Below are 14,326 nucleotides of genomic sequence, written 5' to 3' on the forward strand. Positions count from 1 at the left end.
AAGACAGAGGTCAAAGTAGCACCTATATTAATTATAGAAATCAGGCTGGAAGGCATATGTAAAAGTCAAATAAACATTCTAAGGAAACTCCAGAATGAGGCAGATTTATCTGTACAGCCTCAGGCTATCCTAGTGGTCTCAGCGGAGTGGTCACTTGCTGTCTACCTAGAGCTCAGACCTCAGAGCAAGAGAGTGGATCTGGGTATCTCAATGATTCCTTCCAAGTCAGCAATCTCAAAAGTGACTCTCCCTTCCCAGGGATTACATTCTTCAGCTCCCTTCACAGAAACGAAGCATCAGACTTTGGAGGAAGCAACATGGATCTTGAAGCGCTCAATAGATTACTTCTATTATTGTGAACTGATGGTGATGTATTTCTCTCTTTACGTGGCCTAAAACATTAACCATCTATGGGAATTATTTGCCCTCCCATCTTTGTTTTTTCTAAAGTGAATATAATTATGTTTAACAGAAGTCAAATGTAAATTTAAAATACACACACACACACACATAAATATGCATAAGAGAAAAAAGACTAAGAGAAATTAAACTGTAGAAAATAAATTTAGCTCAGTATACCCAAAGTACACATAATATAGGATTAAGAATTCCTGGCCAGGCATGGTGGCTCACGCCTGTAATCCCAGCACTTTGGGAGGCTAAGGCAGGCGGATCACGAGGTCAGGAGATTGAGACCATCCTGGCTAACACGGTGAAACCCCGTCTCTGCTAAAAATACAAAAAAATTAGCCAGGCATGGTGGTGGGCGCCTATAGTCCCAGCTACTTGGGAGACTGAGGCTGGAGAATGGCTTGAACCTGGGAGGTGGAGCTTGCAGTGAGCCGAGATCAGGCCACTGCACTCCAGCCTGGGCAACAGAGCGAGACTCTGTCTCAAAAAAAAAAAAAAAAAGTCCTTATACTATTATGGCTAAAATAATAAGCTGTAGACATGAATAAAGGACAACACAGTTAAAAAGAATACATTTTAAATCTCTGATGATGTATCTAGACAGAGAAATTACAACTTGATTTGAAATAAAGACGCTAGTATGTGCTATATATTCATTTGAAAATGTAAATTTCATTCATAAATGTGATATTGCTTGATGCTGTAAATATCTCTATTTGATTATCAACATATCGTCCATGAGATAAACTATGTGCTTATTAGTTTGTGACATTCATGGATATTTTCTTCTCACTCCTCTCTATGCCCCATATACCATGTTAATACACCTTTCTCTTCCTTATTGTCACTATTCACAGATAAGGAGTATATGTTGATGGGAATAGTATTTTAAAGTATTCTAAAATTTTGTTTCTATAAGAGAGAAGGTAACCTCTGGGAGACAAAAACACATGCGAAACAGAAAAAATTTACCAAACATCAGCTGATGAATATGTAATGATCTTCTCAAACTAAAGTTTGTTAAAATTTAACTCATTAGAGACTCATGGAATTCAAGAACGGGATATACAAACTATTGATTTTGAGAATTATATGAAAAGAAACTATGAATTATTTCACCAAATTTTTAAAACTCTAAGTGAACAATATCTGTGATACTATATTCTATTAAGTTGTATATATGAGTCTCTGCCATAGATGAAGCCATCTCAAGGACAAGAGACTATCTTTCATTCTTGCATAGTGCCTGCCACATGATAATTTCACAGATTTTTGTTGAATGCTTATTTGCTGGAGATACTAGGTATTGGTTAAATGAATAACCTCAGGTTGAGAACATTGGTGTCAGTAGAGAGACATTTTTTTTCTGATTTAATAATGGTTATTTGTTCATTAGACATTATTGATATACAATAATATATACGTTTGAAGACATGTCCTGCAAGCAGTCTTTTAAATACCATTAAAAAATCCTACCTAAGTCCTTTAGTCCTATGTGTATGGCACATCAGGTTTGATACCTCAAAAAAGTACATTTTTTTTTTCATTAATTTTCAAGATAGCCCTCTGGATTTCACTCAAATTCAGGTAATTTGAAGGAGGAGAGATTTGCAAAACCTGTCAAATATAATGATGCAGTGCAGTAGTCCTCCCTACTGGGATTGGTTCAGTGGCTATTTTTGAAATGTGCCTACATTAATGTACAATGCTTGAGTTCTTCAAGTACTTAGAGATATTTGCTTTTTATGAACATTGGTGAAATTTTTGCCACATGTTTTACATCAGATGAGTATAAAGTTATTGACTAAAAGCCAGAAAGATGTGAGATTCTAATTATGATCCAAAGTCACTCTACATGCATTTAAATGAATGCCATGACCCTTCCTCTATTGCTTACTACAGTTGTTTTCCCAAGTTCCCCCTGAAAAACAGGGTGGTCGGACCCAAGCTTTGCCAACTTCTCTTGCAAAATGGGAAAAGGCTTTAGTTGCAAATTGTGATTATTTCATGATGTGTTCACTAATGTTTTAGTGTCATATGATGATGATTTCATGATATTATGACAATATTTCCAGTTCCAACTTGAGTGTTTATTATCTGACACAAATCTCAGGACATACCATAACATTAATGGCTTTTGCAATAACAACATGGTGTGCAAAATAGTCCATATTGGAAGAGGTTACATATTTCTAAAATAGCTTTACATTTTTTCCTTTCTTAAATTTCGGACTCTCCCCTTCTCTTCTCTTCTCTTTTCTTTGTTTTTATGTTGTGTTTGTTTGCACGAGTTGCAGTTATAAGCTTGAAAGGAAGCTTGCTTCCTGATGGGACCACGCCTAATTCATTTAAGGGAGAGACCTACTGATACTGTTTTTAAATACCCTTCAGATCCTTGGGATAGAGTTCATAACTATATATTTTTTAATCATGAAAGCTTTTTGACATAAGAAACATTATCTTCATATGCCTTTCTTTTCATTCCCATATGGCCTGAAAAATTTAATACACTGTAATAACTTTTAGCTAATATCAGCATGTATTCCTAATAGAATGCTGCTTTTTTTTTATATGGAGCTTATAGCTTTTTAAGTTTTAAAACCAACTGTCCTTGTGCAAATACTAAGTTATTAGAATTCAGGGAGAATTAGAAGGAAGTTTTAAATTACTCTAGAAACAAAGGAGGTTCTAGAAACAAATAAGCTCAAGTACCCTATTTCATATTTAATGCTATGGTTGAGTCATTAAACATATAGGGAGAAAAAAAAAACTGGATAATTCTAAGATCAGCAATTGTAAGGAAGTTTTGGTGACTTGTCCCAAAGGTTAATGATTTTCACAAGTAGAGTATCTCTTAACATAAAAAGGTATACATTTGAAGGGTAGTGAAATATCTCCTGGGCGAGAATTGCTCTGCAATGCATCCTGATTTTGGAGTTTCTCATGTTACTCAGTCCTGGAGATTAAGGCCCTGGTGGTTTCTAATAAAACATACATGTGTCTGGAAAGGATATAGATCAAGTAATTATGCATCATTTATACCACTTTTATTTATTTATTTATTTATTTATCTATCAGATTAGTCAGTCTGCACAGAAAGAGCAAAACAAACAGGCAATTTTCCATGACGAGAGAAAGAATTCACAGCATCGTTGAATAGTCAGTTCGTAAGCTCTTTCCATTATGCTCTTTCTATCGAACATATTGGTGGGTTATGTTCAAAACCAAACACACTCCTGTGTGCACGACCATGGTTATGTGCAGTTCCTTGTATTTTAGCAGTGACTCCACCTCTTCCTTGAAAATGTGGCACAATATAGCATTTCTGATCCAGGCTCAGGAATTAGATGACTTAGGCTCAAATCTCAGCTCTGCCATTAACTAGCTTTGAGTTCTTGGATAAATCACTGTATCTGTGTAGGTCGTAGATTCCTTATGGATAACCAGGCGTAGTACTTGCACCTTCCCCATTCATTTATGGAGAGAATTAAATGAGTTAATCCATGTAACACACGAACACAATTCAGTAAGCTCTTCACCAGTAGTTGCTATTATTATTATCCTATTCCATGGAAGAATGAAAATTGGAATGTAGGTCAGAGAGATTAATATTATGTTCATGTCATATCAATATAATATGGTGTCAGCTAAAATGCAATTGCTTTATAAGTAGCAAATGTGGTGCCAGAATTTAGCAGAAGTAAAGTCTAGTGTAAAATCACTTTCATTGCCCTAAGCATCACTGGGTTTTCTATCGGAATTTCTGAATGAGTATCTCTTGCTCCTAAAATTCTCTTGCTTTTAAAATTTCGCTTTTGGGTATAATGTGTTTATATTCATGACATTAAGTCTTTTGAAAAAGAAAAGATCAAGCAACAGGAAAATGTTCTCCTTTCCTTATTCCCCTGATAAGTCAGTCTCTTTAATTCAAGGTAAAGGGTTTGAAGAGGGAGGAGATTTGATTTTTTATATTGGCCCAGTATGATGAAATTCTGTGAAAGAGTGATAGGAGATCTTTAGCCTATATGAATTCTAGTCCCTCAACCTGCACATCTAAAACCATTTACTCCCAAATTTTCCAAAATAATAACAACATAAAAAAAGAAAGATTGTTCAAACACTGAATTATCTGTGAGACTCAGCCAAGTTTCACCAGCTGCACTGGCTTGGTTCCTACATCTGGGCTCCAAGGCGGGTAACAAAAAAATCTCCATGAACAGTATTTTAAGAATTTTGGCAGCACACAGGACAGGAGAATTAAAAAGAATTCTTTGCTGAAAACCGAATTGGTGGAAAACAATTCTATTTGCTCACCACAGTTCACCAAGCAGTCTGATGGGCCAGCCCTTAGGATACAAACAAATATGTTCAGAGTTCTGTCCAAAGCAACCATGTACCCCTAGTAAGGCCAGCGGGATCAGTGAGTGAGTCCCAGGAATACAAAGTGGCAGTGAATTTAAAAACTACAAAGTATAAAATTGATTTCTCTTATTACTATCTTTTTAACCGAATGGGAGTCATTTTTCAACAGCCAGTGTGAAGTTGGACGTACATGTCTCTGTAGGGAAGTTTTATCTTGTTTCATTCTTAATTTTCTTGTCCATTCCTTTAAATCATTAAGTACAGCTGATTAGTTTTCTTTTGTGGTTCTCTGTAGACTCTTATTTATTCCTATACTGCTGCATTCATTTTGTAGGAAAAGGCAAAGGAGGACCAATTTAGCAGAGCTACCTTATCTCATGTAGAAAAGACTCCCTTTAGAAAAGGAGTTATAGGACTCAAAATTAATTGGTGAAATTTAAGTACTGAAGAACAGAGAGATTGTAAAACAGTATGAGAAAGACTTCAATATAGTGATTGAATTTTTTTAATTAGAAAGGACAGATAGGCATTATTATTCCTAAATTATTATTAAACCCTTATTTTAATAGGGTGTTATATCACTCCATTTCAAGAATAAATTTAACAGGCTTTGACCTTGCCATCTAGAGGTTTATAATCTAAAATATATCAAATAACAGAAAATAAGAGAAGTGAAGAAACACATTATGTCATTGCTCCATATATTTAAGACATTTAGAAAACACGAAACAATAAAATTTAGATGTTGGGTGTAAGTCATCTGAAGAAATAATCATTTATGGTTAATTTTATGGAGCTGGAAAAAGCATGTGGGGGAATATGAGAGGGGAGAGGTCCTTCGACTCGGAAGGACACATGTGTTAAAAGGCCTGTCAAAAGGTACAGTTGGCCGGGCGCGGTGGCTCACACCTGTAATCCCAGCACTTTGGGAGGACGAGACGGGCGGATCATGAGGTCAGGAGATCGAGACCATCCTGGCTAACACAGTGAAACCCCGTCTCTACTAAAAATACAAAAAAAAAAAAAAAAAAAAAAAAAAAAAATTAGCCGGGCGCGGTGGCGGGCGCCTGTAGTCCCAGCTACTCGGGAGGCTGAGGCAGGAGAATGGCGTGAACCTGGGAGGTGGAGCTTTCAGTGAGCCGAGATTGCACCACTGCACTCCAGCCTGGGCGACAGAGCGAGACTCCGTGTCAAAAGAGAAAAAAAAAAAAAGGTACAGTTAAACTTTCCAGTTGATAAGAGTGCTGGAGTCTTGTCTAGGATGAGCATGGAAACTATCAGATAAAGATGTGATTGGTTGTGGAGAGATGGCTTTACTGAAGCCTTTATCTAGTCATCCCAGTGATGCAATGAGTAGGGAAAATTTAAAGTTTTTTTTTTTTTTTTTGCATAAGATGATTTATAAGTGTTATATAATTAGATTATGTAACTGTGGCAAAACAAGAAATCATAAATCTGGCATCCAGTCTTGGTTCCAGGCAACATAGCTTAAGTAAAACTTGATTATGATAATAATGAAGTTGCTCAAGTATTAACCTTTTCCTCATTTGGAATGAAAAGCAGCAGCCTGCAGTTATCGGCTCCTGTTACCTGGTGCATTCCTTACTTTCTGAAAGGTGCTTATACTAGTAAACTTAAAGCGTACCATCAGAAAGAGGAAGAGAAGTAAGAAAAATTGTGACTTCTACACTGCTGTGTTTCATCGATTGCCAAATATCTTTTGTGTTATTTGTTTGTGGACTTTGGTGCAAAATGAGATGAAAGAACTAGTCTGAGATGCTATCCTTGATAGTCTTCAAACTTGGAATTGATCTTTGGGGTATGACCTATCTCAAAATATTAGTCTTCTAGTTAGGCCAGAAATCTGTTTTCTCAATAAAAAGTCATAGAGGCCATTCAAGTAGCTCTTTTAATCCTGTCTTTTCTATAAACTTTTTTTTAGGCCAGTCAGAAAGTAACTTTTGCTGTTTGAATCTATTTCTTTGCTGGCAGAATAATCACACTGTTATCTGTTCATTATTCATCAACATGTAACAAACCAACTTAAACTTAGTGGCATTAAACAATTTTTACAGTCATTGATAGTTCTAGGATTTGACTAGGTTCAGCCAGGCTGTTCTCCCTCAGAATCCCCCACATGATTGTGGTAAGATAGTAGCTGGGGCTTCCTCTCTCGCATGTCTGGCACATGGTCTGGGTACAATTGGGATTCCTTGATTATCTCTCTTTCTCTTTAGGTGCTCTCCATGTGGTCCCTCCATCATGGCAGCTATAGGATAGACATCTCATATCAGTGTTCAAAGTGTGAGTCCTGAGAAAGCACGAGAGAAAGAGAGAGACAGAGAGACTGAGCCAGGCAGGAGCCATATTATCTTTTATGACCTAGTCTTGGAAGTCAAGCCTCTGAAATTTACTGCTAATATCAACCCACATTCAAAGGGAAGGGAATTAGACTCTACCTCCTGAGAGAAGAGTGTCAAAGAATTTGTCACTATTTGTTAATGGTCCTCCCTGACTTCATCAATCTGCTCTCCTGCTTATTCTTCATGGAAGAATGCTAATTCTTTCTGTAATCAGAACTAAACCACCATATTCCTTCACCTTTATTATAGACACTTTATTAAACATCTAATAGAGGGGGTAAACGTTCTAGGAATGTTTAAGACAGATGCACATGGGGCCATGTTTACCTTTTAGAGGTGTGCCATTTGTGAAGGAAAACACAAGGCACTTGGGGGTAGGGTGTGAAATAAGTATTAGGATCAAGGCAATATTCAATGTTCAACAAGTATTTATTGGATCTGTTATGTGTCAGACACAGTGCTAAGCTCTAGGAATACAGTGATGAGTAAGGTTCATGTTCTGTGTTCTGCGTACCCATGATCTAATCTGTAGGATGACCATAAGGAAGCAGTTTAGTTAAGAGGTGTGCACCACCTCCACTGAAAACACTTTCCACAAACTCTCCAGCAACTACTTCTTGTCCAATCCAATGGTATCCAGTGGTAAAATCTGTGCCCTATTCTTCATCTACCACATAGCCATCAGTATTTGTCACAGTTAACCTTCTTAATGTACTTTGTTCAACTGATTTTGGGGACAACACTTGCCGGTTATCCTTTTACTTCACAACCACCACTTTCTTATTCTCCACTGCTGCCTCTTTTTTCTCTTAACATTGTGTCCCAGGGCTCGATTCTGGATCCTCCTCACTTTCCTTTGTAAATTCTCATCTTGTATGATCTTATCTCATTTCATGGCTTTTAACACTATCTGTAGGCAAAGGATTCCCAAATTTATCTTTCTAACCCTGAATATCCCATAAGCACATTGGTCATTTATCCAACTGCCTACTGGACATATAAGCCTATTTACCTAACAGGTCAAGTTTAGCAGGTACAAAACAGAACTTTTGTTTTCCCAAACACTCAAGCCCACTCCCTTCTGGTGGTATTCTACATTTGAAGTAATGGTACTGCTAACTATCCCTCATGCAAAATGTGTAGAAGTCATTCTTGATAACTCTCTTCCCTCTTAATCACCATGTAAAATCCATTAGCAAATTCTACTAGTATTTTAATCAGAATAAGTCATCATCACTACACTGTTTAATTATTATTCCCATGGCTACAACCACCATCTACTTAATCTGCACAGTTCCTGAAACATAGTAGATGCTGAATAAGACTGGTTGAGTAAATGAGTACATGAATGAAATAGTGGTGGAACATAAGGATAGTGATCATTCCTACCACATAAGGACATAATATTGTGTAGTAGGGAACACTATAGGACAACCGTTCTAGGTAAAGCAGGATTAAGGAAGACATATAGTCTCCTTTGGTGAATACCTGAGACTTTGTGAGGGATATTGTATTTGGGGAACTGTCTGAATCCCAAAAGGAATCTCTCAATACAAACCTTCAATTTGAAATAGTAGTAAAGAGACATTCTATGAAATAGGCCTTTTCAAAAACGTACAGGAAGATGAGGGAAGTTGATGTTAACAGCTGAAGTTGATTTTCTTCCCCCTCTCTGACAAATTCAAAATGACAGGAAGATGTAAATTCTTGCCCCACCCCTCCGTATTATGAATTTCATTCCTTCTGTCAGGGTAAAACTTATTTTCCTTTCTTCTCGGGTTTTTTTTGGGAATATCCTTTTTACTCACTTGTCAGACAAAGTAACTTTTTTTTTTTAATCCAAAAAATAAGTATAGCTTTTTAGGTTTAAAGTATATCTCTTTAGAAAACTTCCCTGGAAGCACAGTACGCTGATATCAAAAAAGCAAATATCTTGGTGTATCTTGTCAATTTCACAGGAAATAATAAAACTCCCCCATTTCTCAGAAGCATGTGACTTCGCGTCCAATATCCAAAATTTTATTTTGGAAGGAAATTGTGTATCCAGGTTATTTTTATTTTCTCTGTAGTGCTATAATTAATTTTCAAGCTGCACTGTTAAGAATTTGTTTTTTTTTCTCTGTTTATGTTACTTTTATTTAGTTATTTGGTATGATATATTTTAACTGCACTTATCTTCATTCTGATTAACTGGTTAGAGCTTTCAAGAGCTCTTTACAAAGATGTATTAAAACTAGCCGGAGAGCAAGGATTGCCTTAGTTAGAAAAGGTTTTTTAAAAATGTATCTCCCCTAAGGAATCTACTCAAATTACTTTAAGAAATAAAAACGTTTGGGGCATGCCTGGCAACTATCTGATGGGAAACAGTTCATCTACAGGAGTGCCTGTCGGGAAGATTAGTCCTAGGGCAGATTGCTCAACCTTTTCTGTGCTGAATAGCTCCTTTGCTTCTTACCTGAAGGATCCAAATTAAAATTTGAGAGGGCTAATTGAGGTGAACACCAGTGGTTTAAAGGCGGCACACACACACACACACACACACACACACAAAATGGCGTGTTCGAAGCCTCTCATGAAACAGCATTTTATCCCTTTTCTCCCTTCTGTAGATGACATAACAAAAGCAATAATAACGGCATTAACAAAAACTAAGATTTATTGAATGTTACCTCTCTGCCAGGTACTGAAAACCACTTTCTAAAGTGGTGACTGCTGTATACACATTCTGCAACTACAACACTTGAAGTTCAGACTGGGCATGCAATTTAACTAAAACTAAACCACTAGTAAACAGAAGAGCTGGAGTTTTCATTCTGGTCTATTTGATTCCCAATCCCATAGACATAAATAAGGCCTCTCTTCCTTCCTCTCTCTCTTCCCCTCTTCATCCCTCTTTGTGTTGGCTCCATAGCCAATACCCCACCCCAGTGTTTTTTTTTTCTTTTTTTCTTTTTTCCTTTCGGAAGTCTGTGGGGGCATAGGGCAGGGTCATATTGCTGTTAATGGGTTTAAGTAAGCCATCTAAATACAGAATGTGCTAAGGACAGGCCTGGCTACCCAGTTATAGCCTCCTTTCAGCTTTGGCTAGAGAGAAATCCCCAGAGCAAGTGTTAAATGTGGTCACCCACGCTACTTCCTTTCTTGGCTGAAGGTCAGAGAGAGTGAATTCTGGACCCAGCACAAAGTCTTATTCAGGAAATCATAACTGCCACAACCTAAGCACTCAGAATCTCAGCTTTGAAACTGAGTTTGTGGTCATTGCCCAATTTTATTGGCTTTGATAGTGTGTGGATCTGGCTTCCAAATAAACATACTTTTTTTTTTTTTTTTTTTTGCTGTAATTTTTGACATGCTGCCTTTTGAAATAATAATAATAACTCTATAAATAAGTAGCTTTTAAATGGAAATATTTCCCAATTTAATCCCCTCTACTAAATATTTAATGAATATGTAATAAATAGACATATCATTCATGGAATAAATTTCTGCCATTATCTCCACATGAAAATTTTTTTTTAAAGAGTAAAATTCTCTTCTGGAAAAATCTTTAACAGTAGTTTATTTAGAAACAATTTGATTCTGTTAATTTTACTTACCTTCCTGCAGTCTATTTTGTGGTTGCTTTTATTTCTGCAGTTTTAAAAAGAGATATAAAATTAATTTCTTAAAGAAATTTTGACTCTTGATGCTTCTTAAGTATCCAAATTATAATCTATGCTATACTGAATAATTGCAAAAATGATCATGACATAATGTAAATATATTTAATTTAAAAAGTAACAAATTTTAAAAAGTAAAATTAAAAAATTGAAAGACCTAATGCTCAAGTTATTTGAAAACAATACATCTTGAGAATTACAACATTCAACTGTTCGCCTATTAACTTCAAGTACCATTAGATGCCTCTGTGCTTGTACATAATTGTGCTGTCAAGGAAAAGAGGAATTAACACCCAGCACCAGCTCTACTTCTCTGTGAAACTTGGATGAAATGTGTTGTTTCTTCTCAGTTGGCCTCTTATTCCTGAAAATCATAATTTCCTTGCTTAATTACATGCATGTATTCCTTCTCCATTCCCTAATCCCTACGAGTACGTCAAATCTCTGTTATTATTTTAGTCCTTAATACCATTATATTTTACAATTATATGTTTACCTATAATTATGTACTTTTAGAGTTTGATTATCTATTAATGATCTTCTCCACTGTGAGATCCACGTGGCAAGTAGTTTTATGCATTTTATTCATAATATATACCTATATCACTAAAAGCAAAGTTGACATAGCATCTGCCCAGCAAACTTCTTGAATAAATAAATTAGTCAGTGAAGGAGGGGAAGTTACTATAATCTGTTTAAGTTTTATTATATCCCACTAGACCATGAATATGGTGTATTTCAAAAATTGATTCACCAAATACAGAATACTCATTATATTTCAGCCATTGTTTAAGCACTAGAATTAAGCAATGAATACAATCCTATATTGTATGTATCCTCATGAAGCTCATAGGAATGGGTGTGAGGTAGGGACACATATATTAAGAGAAATAGAAATAAATACTATATAGACAGCGGTTGAAGCTATGAAGGAAAAATATAAGGTACCCTGTGAAAGAATATTGGGGGCCTACTTTAGATTGCAGAGTCAGGGTGCCTTTTCTTTGGCACATTTTACATAATTTGGTATTTTTGTCATATTTTTATGCATAGTTTTTATATTTTATTTATCTAACTAGATATAAACACAAGACATTACACTGTGTATCTCCTTGCTTTTTCAGAACTATAAATTTAATGGTGAGCATATAATCACTCATTATGCATTTAGGAATTGGCTGAAGACATAGTCTGTTCAAATTACTAAAAATTTAAGGCATAAACCGAGACTAGAAAAATTTCTGCTCCCAGATGTTACCAATAACAGAGGTTGCTCAATAATCTAGCTCATGGAAGGTCATTTTAAAACTTGACTTTCTTGGGACCTAAGGATGGCTTCACTAGATTTATTTCAAGCCAGCACATTACAGGTTGTCTAAATGAACTGTGTTATTTCCTGTTATTGATACCCATAACTCTTAAAAGCAGTAACTTCTCTTGTAATTTAATTTAGATTGACTCTTGGAAATAGAAACTTTCAAAGAGCATTCTTTAAGAAAGCTATATTTCAGTTAAGTGCTAATATAAAGAACTAAAATCAATAATTTATTCTATTTTCTTTCCTGTATCGTCTTTCCATCTGAAATTCACTACTAGACCAATACTGACCAGGACCAATACTAGACTGAAAAATATGAGAACAGAATAAGAGGGGTTTATTGGAAGGTGAGATACTGAGTAGGGAGATCTGAGGCAGGTTTTTCTGTGCAGAAATGGAATTAGAGCTTTTTCACACCACTCTTTTGAAGAAAAAAATGTATTTTTACCATTCCTTCAGTCATTTCCAAGATTTACTTGCCACAGTCCTATCATCTTTTAGTAGTTAAAAGGCAGCAAAATGTTTTACAGCTCTTTACTTCTCCTTTTTAGCCTGAACGCCTGGAAACAAAGAAATTTGCATCTCATTAGCTCATCAACAAAGACTGAAGACCACACAGCGTTTGCACGTTCTTCTTGAAACTAAATTTATTATACATTTTTCCTTGTAGGATTCAGTTGGATAGCAATTTGTAATATTATTGCTTACAAATATAATAATGTAGGGGATAGAAAATCCTTTATTCATTGGTAACACATAAATTATTATCAATGTATTATCTATTTACTTTCTCCACTAGGCGGATTAGAGTGAAAATATTTATCTGGATAATTGGAATGATGTAAGAAGGGGAAAAGTTTCCATCCTCAAGGGTGGGAATAGATGTCAACAATTCCAGATAGGTTTCCAAATCCAGATGACCTAGTTAATTTTATTTCAGGGCAATGAACAGATGGTGTGTGTTCTCAGTCTATCTGGCATTAACGTGCACTCTGTCACCATAAGACTTAACAGTGGCAGATGGCAGTTGCGTTAGCAAACATTCAGTTCTCTCTCTTTGATTCTTCCCTTAGGACTGAGGAAGGCCCGGTCATGGCTCACAGCTGAGTCACACCTCTCCAGTAAAGCTTGAGGAGAGCATGTCAAACCACCGGAAGACCTCAGTCATGTGGGTTTTCCGGTTCACCCGTGGCAACAGGTACAGCTGTGGCCTGTTCAAAGGCTTGTGGTGGCTATTCTGGTCTCAGTGCTAAATCTGTCTGGGGTCCAGTGCCACCCCAAGGCCAAGCTGAGCATTTCTATGAGATGGGTGGAGTTTTCTCAGCCTCTTGTGGAAAAGTGCCTGGATATATCAGGGCAGCCTTTCATGGCCTCTGTGGACTTTTCTGGACAGAAAAGCAGCCAGCCTTATTTAGCAGAGCTTTTTGCAGCAACATGAATCACTTAATTCTCTTAGTTGATCAATAGAGCATCAAGACAACACTGTGGGAAAAAAATTGTTTTTCTTTTTAAAGAAGATTCTCTACTTTTCAGGAATCCAGACAAGAATATGTTACAGATGTACTCATGCACTTGCATCTCCATAAAGCGGTCCTTGGCATCCTAATTGCTGTGCACTTCAGCTGAGACTAGTGCTTAATTAATGAACTAACTCTAAAATCAACATAGAAGAGTCAGCTGGGACTGTGAAGATGCTCTCCTGGGAGATGTCGCAAGTTTCAAAGACTCTAAAAGATATTTTTCATCTTGTAGGAATTACAGAATAAAGGAAATAATGCAAGTGAAGAAATATGGATGAGGGATTTATTAAATCATTTGTTCCTGCTTTATGGGCATGTACTTTTCAATATGCAAGATTTTAAACTCTAAACATTTTAAAATTCTCTTTCAATTTTTATAGTTCTTACTCTTGAACTAATCATAGATGTTCAAGTCCCAATAAAGAAAAATGTGATTGGTAATTTAAATTGCACATGTTCCATAATGCAGATTTGCTATCGCCAGAGCTGTGAAACATGCCAGAAAATATATTTTATAATTTATTTCTGAGTTAGGAATTGGAGATAACAAGCAATGTTGGGGGCTTATTACTTGTTGCCACCTGAAATATATGCAAGTATAAAATTCCTTTGATCCTGGTCATGGATATTTCACTAGCTGATATAAAACACTTAATAGTAAGCTGCAATCCCTTTCTGAATTCAAGCCCTGCT

Source organism: Macaca fascicularis, chromosome 11 (genome assembly GCF_037993035.2).
Source record: "Macaca fascicularis isolate 582-1 chromosome 11, T2T-MFA8v1.1".
NCBI lineage: Eukaryota > Metazoa > Chordata > Mammalia > Primates > Cercopithecidae > Macaca > Macaca fascicularis.